The 10385-nt window shown below is 40.0% G+C and overlaps 21 non-coding genes across 21 annotated transcripts; all 21 read right to left on the bottom strand.

Annotated features, from left to right (window-relative positions):
• Positions 1-217: 217 nt before the first annotated feature.
• On the bottom strand, positions 218-290 carry trnam-cau. Its single transcript has one exon. It is a non-coding gene; the product is annotated as a tRNA-Met (tRNA).
• A 1139-nt stretch (positions 291-1429) lies between these two features.
• Positions 1430-1502, bottom strand: trnam-cau. Its single transcript has one exon. It is a non-coding gene; the product is annotated as a tRNA-Met (tRNA).
• A 533-nt stretch (positions 1503-2035) lies between these two features.
• trnam-cau lies at positions 2036-2108 on the bottom strand. The gene has a single exon. It is a non-coding gene; the product is annotated as a tRNA-Met (tRNA).
• Positions 2109-2639: 531 nt separating this feature from the next.
• Positions 2640-2712, bottom strand: trnam-cau. The gene has a single exon. It is a non-coding gene; the product is annotated as a tRNA-Met (tRNA).
• Positions 2713-3247: 535 nt separating this feature from the next.
• Positions 3248-3320, bottom strand: trnam-cau. The gene has a single exon. It is a non-coding gene; the product is annotated as a tRNA-Met (tRNA).
• A 231-nt stretch (positions 3321-3551) lies between these two features.
• On the bottom strand, positions 3552-3624 carry trnam-cau. The gene has a single exon. It is a non-coding gene; the product is annotated as a tRNA-Met (tRNA).
• Positions 3625-4157: 533 nt separating this feature from the next.
• trnam-cau lies at positions 4158-4230 on the bottom strand. The gene has a single exon. It is a non-coding gene; the product is annotated as a tRNA-Met (tRNA).
• Positions 4231-4461: 231 nt separating this feature from the next.
• trnam-cau lies at positions 4462-4534 on the bottom strand. The gene has a single exon. It is a non-coding gene; the product is annotated as a tRNA-Met (tRNA).
• A 230-nt stretch (positions 4535-4764) lies between these two features.
• trnam-cau lies at positions 4765-4837 on the bottom strand. Its single transcript has one exon. It is a non-coding gene; the product is annotated as a tRNA-Met (tRNA).
• A 229-nt stretch (positions 4838-5066) lies between these two features.
• trnam-cau lies at positions 5067-5139 on the bottom strand. The gene has a single exon. It is a non-coding gene; the product is annotated as a tRNA-Met (tRNA).
• Positions 5140-5368: 229 nt separating this feature from the next.
• On the bottom strand, positions 5369-5441 carry trnam-cau. Its single transcript has one exon. It is a non-coding gene; the product is annotated as a tRNA-Met (tRNA).
• Positions 5442-5973: 532 nt separating this feature from the next.
• trnam-cau lies at positions 5974-6046 on the bottom strand. The gene has a single exon. It is a non-coding gene; the product is annotated as a tRNA-Met (tRNA).
• Positions 6047-6881: 835 nt separating this feature from the next.
• trnam-cau lies at positions 6882-6954 on the bottom strand. The gene has a single exon. It is a non-coding gene; the product is annotated as a tRNA-Met (tRNA).
• Positions 6955-7485: 531 nt separating this feature from the next.
• trnam-cau lies at positions 7486-7558 on the bottom strand. Its single transcript has one exon. It is a non-coding gene; the product is annotated as a tRNA-Met (tRNA).
• Positions 7559-7787: 229 nt separating this feature from the next.
• On the bottom strand, positions 7788-7860 carry trnam-cau. Its single transcript has one exon. It is a non-coding gene; the product is annotated as a tRNA-Met (tRNA).
• A 532-nt stretch (positions 7861-8392) lies between these two features.
• trnam-cau lies at positions 8393-8465 on the bottom strand. Its single transcript has one exon. It is a non-coding gene; the product is annotated as a tRNA-Met (tRNA).
• A 532-nt stretch (positions 8466-8997) lies between these two features.
• On the bottom strand, positions 8998-9070 carry trnam-cau. The gene has a single exon. It is a non-coding gene; the product is annotated as a tRNA-Met (tRNA).
• A 229-nt stretch (positions 9071-9299) lies between these two features.
• trnam-cau lies at positions 9300-9372 on the bottom strand. The gene has a single exon. It is a non-coding gene; the product is annotated as a tRNA-Met (tRNA).
• Positions 9373-9602: 230 nt separating this feature from the next.
• Positions 9603-9675, bottom strand: trnam-cau. Its single transcript has one exon. It is a non-coding gene; the product is annotated as a tRNA-Met (tRNA).
• A 229-nt stretch (positions 9676-9904) lies between these two features.
• On the bottom strand, positions 9905-9977 carry trnam-cau. The gene has a single exon. It is a non-coding gene; the product is annotated as a tRNA-Met (tRNA).
• Positions 9978-10206: 229 nt separating this feature from the next.
• trnam-cau lies at positions 10207-10279 on the bottom strand. Its single transcript has one exon. It is a non-coding gene; the product is annotated as a tRNA-Met (tRNA).
• Positions 10280-10385: the final 106 nt, after the last annotated feature.

The following is a 10385-nucleotide window of genomic DNA, read 5'->3' as shown; positions in this document are numbered from 1 at the left end:
GTACGCTTATCATTGAAGGCTATACGTTTTTATTTTTAACAATAAACAAAATTTGCGATTTACCTTTTTTACAAAACAGCCTACTGCCTTCCCCTATGTGGGAGTCAAACTTAAGACCTATATATCATGATATTGATCAATTGAAGGGCTGAAGAAACCCTGGTAAATAATTGTGAATGACCTCGGTTAATTCAAGGCAAAGGTGTCTCAAAACAAATGCCCAGTGTGAGGGTCGAACTCACGACCTTCAGATTATGAGACTGACGCGCTGCCTACTGCGCCAACGAGGCACAAAACTCAGAGTACGCTTATGATTGAAGGCTATACGTTCTTTATTATTAACAATAAACAAAATTTGCGATTTACCTTTTTTACAAAACAGCCTACTGCCTTCCCCTATGTGGGAGTCAAACTTAAGACCTATATATCATGATATTGATCAATTGAAGGGCTGAAGAAACCCTGGCTAAATACTTGTGCATGACCTCGGTTAATTCAAGGCAAAGGTGTCTCAAAACAAATGCCCAGTGTGAGGGTCGAACTCACTACCTTCAGATTATGAGACTGACGCGCTGCCTACTGCGCCAACGAGGCACAAAACTCAGAGTACGCTTATGATTGAAGGCTATACGTTTTTATTATTAACAATAAACAAAATTTGCGATTTACCTTTTTTACAAAACAGCCTAGTACCTTCCCCTATGTGGGAGTCAAACTTAAGACCTATATATCATGATATTGATCAATTGAAGGGCTGAAGAAAGCCTGGCAAATAATTGTGCATGACCTCGGTTAATTTAAGGCAAAGGTGTCTCAAAACAAATGCCCAGTGTGAGGGTCGAACTCACTACCTTCAGATTATGAGACTGACGCGCTGCCTACTGCGCCAACGAGGCACAAAACTCAGAGTACGCTTATGATTGAAGGCTATACGTTTTTATTATTAACAATAAACAAAATTTGCGATTTACCTTTTTTACAAAACAGCCTAGTACCTTCCCCTAAGTGGGAATCAAACTTAAGACCTATATATCATGATATTGATCAATTGAAGGGCTGAAGAAACCCTGGCAAAAACTTGTGCATGACCTCGGTTAATTTAAGGCAAAGGTGTCTCAAAACAAATGCCCAGTGTGAGGGTCGAACTCACGACCTTCAGATTATGAGACTGACGCGCTGCCTACTCCGCCAACGAGGCAGATGTTCCAACATATGTTCACTATTGAAGGCTTTACGTTCTTTTTATTAACAATAAAATATAATTTAAGATTTATCCTTTTCTACAAAACAGCCAACTGCCTTTCCCTATGTGGGATTCAAATTTAAGACCTATATATCATGATATTGATCAATTGAAGGGCTGAAGAAAGCCTGGCAAATACTTGTGCATGACCTCGGTTAATTCAAGGCAAAGGTGTCTCAAAACAAATGCCCAGTGTGAGGGTCGAACTCACGACCTTCAGATTATGAGACTGACGCGCTGCCTACTGCGCCAACGAGGCACAAAACTCAGAGTACGCTTATGATTGAAGGCTATACGTTTTTTATTATTAACAATAAACAAAATTTGCGATTTACCTTTTTTACAAAACAGCCTACTGCCTTCCCCTATGTGGGAGTCAAACTTAAGACCTATATATCATGATATTGATCAATTGAAGGGCTGAAGAAACCCTGGTAAATAATTGTGAATGACCTCGGTTAATTCAAGGCAAAGGTGTCTCAAAACAAATGCCCAGTGTGAGGGTCGAACTCACTACCTTCAGATTATGAGACTGACGCGCTGCCTACTGCGCCAACGAGGCACAAAACTCAGAGTACGCTTATGATTGAAGGCTATACGTTCTTTATTATTAACAATAAACAAAATTTGCGATTTACCTTTTTTACAAAACAGCCTACTACCTTCCTTTATGTGGGAGTAAAATTTAAGACCTATGTATCATGATATTGATCAATTGAAGGGCTGAAGAAACCCTGGCAAATACTTGTGCATGACCTCGGTTAATTCAAGGCAAAGGTGTCTCAAAACAAATGCCCAGTGTGAGGGTCGAACTCACGACCTTCAGATTATGAGACTGACGCGCTGCCTACTGCGCCAACGAGGCACAAAACTCAGAGTACGCTTATGATTGAAGGCTATACGTTTTTATTATTAACAATAAACAAAATTTGCGATTTACCTTTTTTACAAAACAGCCTAGTACCTTCCCCTATGTGGGAGTCAAACTTAAGACCTATATATCATGATATTGATCAATTGAAGGGCTGAAGAAACCCTGGCAAATACTTGTGCATGACCTCGGTTAATTCAAGGCAAAGGTGTCTCAAAACAAATGCCCAGTGTGAGGGTCGAACTCACTACCTTCAGATTATGAGACTGACGCGCTGCCTACTGCGCCAACGAGGCACAAAACTCAGAGTACGCTTATGATTGAAGGCTATACGTTTTTATTATTAACAATAAACAAAATTTGCGATTTACCTTTTTTACAAAACAGCCTAGTACCTTCCCCTAAGTGGGAATCAAACTTAAGACCTATATATCATGATATTGATCAATTGAAGGGCTGAAGAAACCCTGGCAAATACTTGTGCATGACCTCGGTTAATTTAAGGCAAAGGTGTCTCAAAACAAATGCCCAGTGTGAGGGTCGAACTCACGACCTTCAGATTATGAGACTGACGCGCTGCCTACTGCGCCAACGAGGCAGATGTTCCAAAATAAATTCACTATTGAAGGCTTTAAGTTCTTTTTATTAACAATAAACAAAATTTGCGATTTACCTTTTTTACAAAACAGCCTACTGCCTTCCCCTATGTGGGAGTCAAACTTAAGACCTATATATCATGATATTGATCAATTGAAGGGCTGAAGAAACCCTGGTAAATAATTTGTGCATGACCTCGGTTAATTCAAGGCAAAGGTGTCTCAAAACAAATGCCCAGTGTGAGGGTCGAACTCACGACCTTCAGATTATGAGACTGACGCGCTGCCTACTGCACCAACGAGGCACAAAACTTCAAGAGTAAGCTTCACTATTGAAGGCTATACGTTCTTTTTATTAACAATAAACAAAATTTGCGATTTACCTTTTTTACAAAACAGCCTACTGCCTTCCCCTATGTGGGAGTCAAACTTAAGACCTATATATCATGATATTGATCAATTGAAGGGCTGAAGAAAGCCTGGCAAATACTTGTGCATGACCTTGGTTAATTCAAGGCAAAGGTGTCTCAAAACAAATGCCCAGTGTGAGGGTCGAACTCACGACCTTCAGATTATGAGACTGACGCGCTGCCTACTGCGCCAACGAGGCACAAAACTCAGAGTACGCTTATGATTGAAGGCTATACGTTCTTTTTATTAACAATAAACAAAATTTGCGATTTACCTTTTTTACAAAACAGCCTAGTACCTTCCCCTAAGTGGGAATCAAACTTAAGACGTATATATATCATGATATTGATCAATTGAAGGGCTGAAGAAACCCTAGTAAATAATTGTGAATGACCTCGGTTAATTCAAGGCAAAGGTGTCTCAAAACAAATGCCCAGTGTGAGGGTCGAACTCACGACCTTCAGATTATGAGACTGACGCGCTGCCTACTGCGCCAACGAGGCAGATGTTCCAAAATAAATTCACTATTGAAGGCTTTAAGTTCTTTTTATTAACAATAAACAAAATTTGCGATTTACCTTTTTTACAAAACAGCCTACTGCCTTCCCCTATGTGGGAGTCAAACTTAAGACCTATATATCATGATATTGATCAATTGAAGGGCTGAAGAAACCCTGGCAAATACTTGTGCATGACCTCGGTTAATTTAAGGCAAAGGTGTCTCAAAACAAATGCCCAGTGTGAGGGTCGAACTCACTACCTTCAGATTATGAGACTGACGCGCTGCCTACTGCGCCAACGAGGCACAAAACTCAGAGTACGCTTATGATTGAAGGCTATACGTTTTTATTATTAACAATAAACAAAATTTGCGATTTACCTTTTTTACAAAACAGCCTAGTACCTTCCCCTATTGTGGGAAGTCAAACTTAAGACCTATATATCATGATATTGATCAATTGAAGGGCTGAAGAAACCCTGGCAAAAACTTGTGCATGACCTCGGTTAATTTAAGGCAAAGGTGTCTCAAAACAAATGCCCAGTGTGAGGGTCGAACTCACGACCTTCAGATTATGAGACTGACGCGCTGCCTACTGCGCCAACGAGGCACAAACTTCCAAAGTATGGTTCACTATTGAAGGCTATACGTTCTTTTTATTAACAATAAACAAAATTTGCGATTTACCTTTTTTACAAAACAGCCTACTGCCTTCCCCTATGTGGGAGTCAAACTTAAGACCTATATATCATGATATTGATCAATTGAAGGGCTGAAGAAACCCTGGCAAATAATTGTGCATGACCTCGGTTAATTTAAGGCAAAGGTGTCTCAAAACAAATGCCCAGTGTGAGGGTCGAACTCACGACCTTCAGATTATGAGACTGACGCGCTGCCTACTGCGCCAACGAGGCACAAAACTCAGAGTACGCTTATGATTGAAGGCTATACGTTCTTTATTATTAACAATAAACAAAATTTGCGATTTACCTTTTTTACAAAACAGCCTAGTACCTTCCCCTATGTGGGAGTCAAACTTAAGACCTATATATCATGATATTGATCAATTGAAGGGCTGAAGAAACCCTGGCAAATACTTGTGCATGACCTCGGTTAATTCAAGGCAAAGGTGTCTCAAAACAAATGCCCAGTGTGAGGGTCGAACTCACGACCTTCAGATTATGAGACTGACGCGCTGCCTACTGCGCCAACGAGGCAGATGTTCCAACATATGTTCACTATTGAAGGCTTTACGTTCTTTTTATTAACAATAAACAAAATTTGCGATTTACCTTTTTTACAAAACAGCCTAGTACCTTCCCCTAAGTGGGAATCAAACTTAAGACCTATGTATCATGATATTGATCAATTGAAGAGCTGAAGAAACCCTGGCAAATACTTGTCAATGACCTCGGTTAATTCAAGGCAAAGGTGTCTCAAAACAAATGCCCAGTGTGAGGGTCGAACTCACGACCTTCAGATTATGAGACTGACGCGCTGCCTACTGCGCCAACGAGGCAGATGTTCCAAAATATGTTCACTATTGAAGGCTTCACGTTCTTTTTATTAACAAAAAATATAATTTAAGATTTATCTTTTCTACAAAACAGCCAACTGCCTTTCCCTATGTGGGATTCAAATTTAAGACCTATATATCATGATATTGATCAATTGAAGGGCTGAAGAAAGCCTGGTAAATAATTGTGAATGACCTTGGTTAATTCAAGGCAAAGGTGTCTCAAAACAAATGCCCAGTGTGAGGGTCGAACTCACGACCTTCAGATTATGAGACTGACGCGCTGCCTACTGCGCCAACGAGGCACAAAACTCAGAGTACGCTTATGATTGAAGGCTATACGTTTTTTATTATTAACAATAAACAAAATTTGCGATTTACCTTTTTTACAAAACAGCCTAGTACGTTCCCCTATGTGGGAGTCAAACTTAAGACCTATATATCATGATATTGATCAATTGAAGGGCTGAAGAAACCCTGGTAAATAATTGTGAATGACCTCGGTTAATTCAAGGCAAAGGTGTCTCAAAACAAATGCCCAGTGTGAGGGTCGAACTCACTACCTTCAGATTATGAGACTGACGCGCTGCCTACTGCGCCAACGAGGCACAAAACTCAGAGTACGCTTATGATTGAAGGCTATACGTTTTTATTATTAACAATAAACAAAATTTGCGATTTACCTTTTTTACAAAACAGCCTAGTACCTTCCCCTAAGTGGGAATCAAACTTAAGACCTATATATCATGATATTGATCAATTGAAGGGCTGAAGAAACCCTGGCAAAAACTTGTGCATGACCTCGGTTAATTTAAGGCAAAGGTGTCTCAAAACAAATGCCCAGTGTGAGGGTCGAACTCACGACCTTCAGATTATGAGACTGACGCGCTGCCTACTGCGCCAACGAGGCACAAAACTCAGAGTACGCTTATGATTGAAGGCTATACGTTTTTTATTATTAACAATAAACAAAATTTGCGATTTACCTTTTTTACAAAACAGCCTAGTACCTTCCCCTATGTGGGAGTCGAACTTAAGACCTATATATCATGATATTTATCAATTGAAGGGCTGAAGAAACCCTGGTAAATAATTGTGAATGACCTCGGTTAATTCAAGGCAAAGGTGTCTCAAAACAAATGCCCAGTGTGAGGGTCGAACTCACTACCTTCAGATTATGAGACTGACGCGCTGCCTACTGCGCCAACGAGGCACAAAACTCAGAGTACGCTTATGATTGAAGGCTATACGTTTTTTATTATTAACAATAAACAAAATTTGCGATTTACCTTTTTTACAAAACAGCCTAGTACGTTCCCCTATGTGGGAGTCAAACTTAAGACCTATATATCATGATATTGATCAATTGAAGGGCTGAAGAAACCCTGGTAAATAATTGTGAATGACCTCGGTTAATTCAAGGCAAAGGTGTCTCAAAACAAATGCCCAGTGTGAGGGTCGAACTCACTACCTTCAGATTATGAGACTGACGCGCTGCCTACTGCGCCAACGAGGCACAAAACTCAGAGTACGCTTATGATTGAAGGCTATACGTTTTTATTATTAACAATAAACAAAATTTGCGATTTACCTTTTTTACAAAACAGCCTAGTACCTTCCCCTATGTGGGAATCAAACTTAAGACCTATATATCATGATATTGATCAATTGAAGGGCTGAAGAAACCCTGGCAAATAATTGTGCATGACCTCGGTTAATTTAAGGCAAAGGTGTCTCAAAACAAATGCCCAGTGTGAGGGTCGAACTCACGACCTTCAGATTATGAGACTGACGCGCTGCCTACTGCGCCAACGAGGCAGATGTTCCAACATATGTTCACTATTGAAGGCTTTACGTTCTTTTTATTAACAAAAAATATAATTTAAGATTTATCTTTTCTACAAAACAGCCAACTGCCTTTCCCTATGTGGGATTCAAATTTAAGACCTATATATCATGATATTGATCAATTGAAGGGCTGAAGAAAGCCTGGCAAATACTTGTGCATGACCTCGGTTAATTCAAGGCAAAGGTGTCTCAAAACAAATGCCCAGTGTGAGGGTCGAACTCACGACCTTCAGATTATGAGACTGACGCGCTGCCTACTCAGCCAACGAGGCACAAAACTCAGAGTACGCTTATGATTGAAGGCTATACGTTTTTATTATTAACAATAAACAAAATTTGCGATTTACCTTTTTTACAAAACAGCCTAGTACCTTCCCCTATGTGGGAGTCAAACTTAAGACCTATATATCATGATATTGATCAATTGAAGGGCTGAAGAAACCCTGGCAAATACTTGTGCATGACCTCGGTTAATTCAAGGCAAAGGTGTCTCAAAACAAATGCCCAGTGTGAGGGTCGAACTCACGACCTTCAGATTATGAGACTGACGCGCTGCCTACTGCGCCAACGAGGCACAAAACTCAGAGTACGCTTATGATTGAAGGCTATACGTTCTTTTTATTAACAATAAACAAAATTTGCGATTTACCTTTTTTACAAAACAGCCTACTGCCTTCCCCTATGTGGGAGTCAAACTTAAGACCTATATATCATGATATTGATCAATTGAAGGGCTGAAGAAACCCTGGCAAATACTTGTGCATGACCTCGGTTAATTTAAGGCAAAGGTGTCTCAAAACAAATGCCCAGTGTGAGGGTCGAACTCACGACCTTCAGATTATGAGACTGACGCGCTGCCTACTGCGCCAACAAGGCACAAAACTCAGAGTACGCTTATGATTGAAGGCTATACGTTTTTATTATTAACAATAAACAAAATTTGCGATTTACCTTTTTTACAAAACAGCCTAGTACCTTCCCCTATGTGGGAATCAAACTTAAGACCTATATATCATGATATTGATCAATTGAAGGGCTGAAGAAACCCTGGCAAAAACTTGTGCATGACCTCGGTTAATTTAAGGCAAAGGTGTCTCAAAACAAATGCCCAGTGTGAGGGTCGAACTCACTACCTTCAGATTATGAGACTGACGCGCTGCCTACTGCGCCAACGAGGCACAAAACTCAGAGTACGCTTATGATTGAAGGCTATACGTTCTTTTTATTAACAATAAACAAAATTTGCGATTTACCTTTTTTACAAAACAGCCTAGTACCTTCCCCTAAGGTGGGAATCAAACTTAAGACCTATATATCATGATATTGATCAATTGAAGGGCTGAAGAAACCCTGGTAAATAATTGTGAATGACCTCGGTTAATTCAAGGCAAAGGTGTCTCAAAACAAATGCCCAGTGTGAGGGTCGAACTCACGACCTTCAGATTATGAGACTGACGCGCTGCCTACTGCGCCAACGAGGCTGATGTTCCAACATATGTTCACTATTGAAGGCTTCACGTTCTTTTTATTAACAATAAACAAAATTTGCGATTTACCTTTTCTACAAAACAGCCTACTGCCTTCCCCTATGTGGGAATCAAACTTAAGACCTATATATCATGATATTGATCAATTGAAGGGCTGAAGAAACCCTGGCAAAAAACTTGTGCATGACCTCGGTTAATTTAAGGCAAAGGTGTCTCAAAACAAATGCCCAGTGTGAGGGTCGAACTCACTACCTTCAGATTATGAGACTGACGCGCTGCCTACTGCGCCAACGAGGCACAAAACTCAGAGTACGCTTATGATTGAAGGCTATACGTTTTTATTATTAACAATAAACAAAATTTGCGATTTACCTTTTTTACAAAACAGCCTAGTACCTTCCCCTAAGTGGGAATCAAACTTAAGACCTATATATCATGATATTGATCAATTGAAGGGCTGAAGAAACCCTGGCAAAAACTTGTGCATGACCTCGGTTAATTTAAGGCAAAGGTGTCTCAAAACAAATGCCCAGTGTGAGGGTCGAACTCACGACCTTCAGATTATGAGACTGACGCGCTGCCTACTGCGCCAACGAGGCAGATGTTCCAACATATGTTCACTATTGAAGGCTTCACGTTCTTTTTATTAACAAAAAATATAATTTAAGATTTATCTTTTCTACAAAACAGCCAACTGCCTTTCCCTATGTGGGATTCAAATTTAAGACCTATATATCATGATATTGATCAATTGAAGGGCTGAAGAAACCCTGGTAAATAATTGTGCATGACCTCGGTTAATTTAAGGCAAAGGTGTCTCAAAACAAATGCCCAGTGTGAGGGTCGAACTCACGACCTTCAGATTATGAGACTGACGCGCTGCCTACTGCGCCAACGAGGCACAAAACTCAGAGTACGCTTATGATTGAAGGCTATACGTTTTTTATTATTAACAATAAACAAAATTTGCGATTTACCTTTTTTACAAAACAGCCTAGTACCTTCCCCTATGTGGGAGTCAAACTTAAGACCTATATATCATGATATTGATCAATTGAAGGGCTGAAGAAAGCCTGGCAAATACTTGTGCATGACCTCGGTTAATTCAAGGCAAAGGTGTCTCAAAACAAATGCCCAGTGTGAGGGTCGAACTCACGACCTTCAGATTATGAGACTGACGCGCTGCCTACTGCGCCAACGAGGCAGATGTTCCAACATATGTTCACTATTGAAGGCTTCACGTTCTTTTTATTAACAAAAAATATAATTTAAGATTTATCTTTTCTACAAAACAGCCTACTGCCTTCCCCTATGTGGGAGTCAAACTTAAGACCTATATATCATGATATTGATCAATTGAAGGGCTGAAGAAACCCTGGCAAATACTTGTGCATGATCTCGGTTAATTCAAGGCAAAGGTGTCTCAAAACAAATGCCCAGTGTGAGGGTCGAACTCACGACCTTCAGATTATGAGACTGACGCGCTGCCTACTGCGCCAACGAGGCAGATGTTCCAAAATATGTTCACTATTGAAGGCTTCACGTTCTTTTTATTAATAAAAAATATAATTTAAGATTTATCTTTTCTACAAAACAGCCAACTGCCTTTCCCTATGTGGGATTCAAATTTAAGACCTATATATCATGATATTGATCAATTGAAGGGCTGAAGAAAGCCTGGTAAATAATTGTGCATGACCTTGGTTAATTCAAGGCAAAGGTGTCTCAAAACAAATGCCCAGTGTGAGGGTCGAACTCACGACCTTCAGATTATGAGACTGACGCGCTGCCTACTGCGCCAACGAGGCACAAAACTCAGAGTACGCTTATGATTGAAGGCTATACGTTTTTTATTATTAACAATAAACAAAATTTGCGATTTACCTTTTTTACAAAACAGCCTAGTACGTTCCC

Source organism: Cyclopterus lumpus, chromosome 2 (genome assembly GCF_009769545.1).
Source record: "Cyclopterus lumpus isolate fCycLum1 chromosome 2, fCycLum1.pri, whole genome shotgun sequence".
Lineage (NCBI taxonomy): Eukaryota > Metazoa > Chordata > Actinopteri > Perciformes > Cyclopteridae > Cyclopterus > Cyclopterus lumpus.
This window is presented reverse-complemented; position numbering and strand designations above follow the sequence as displayed.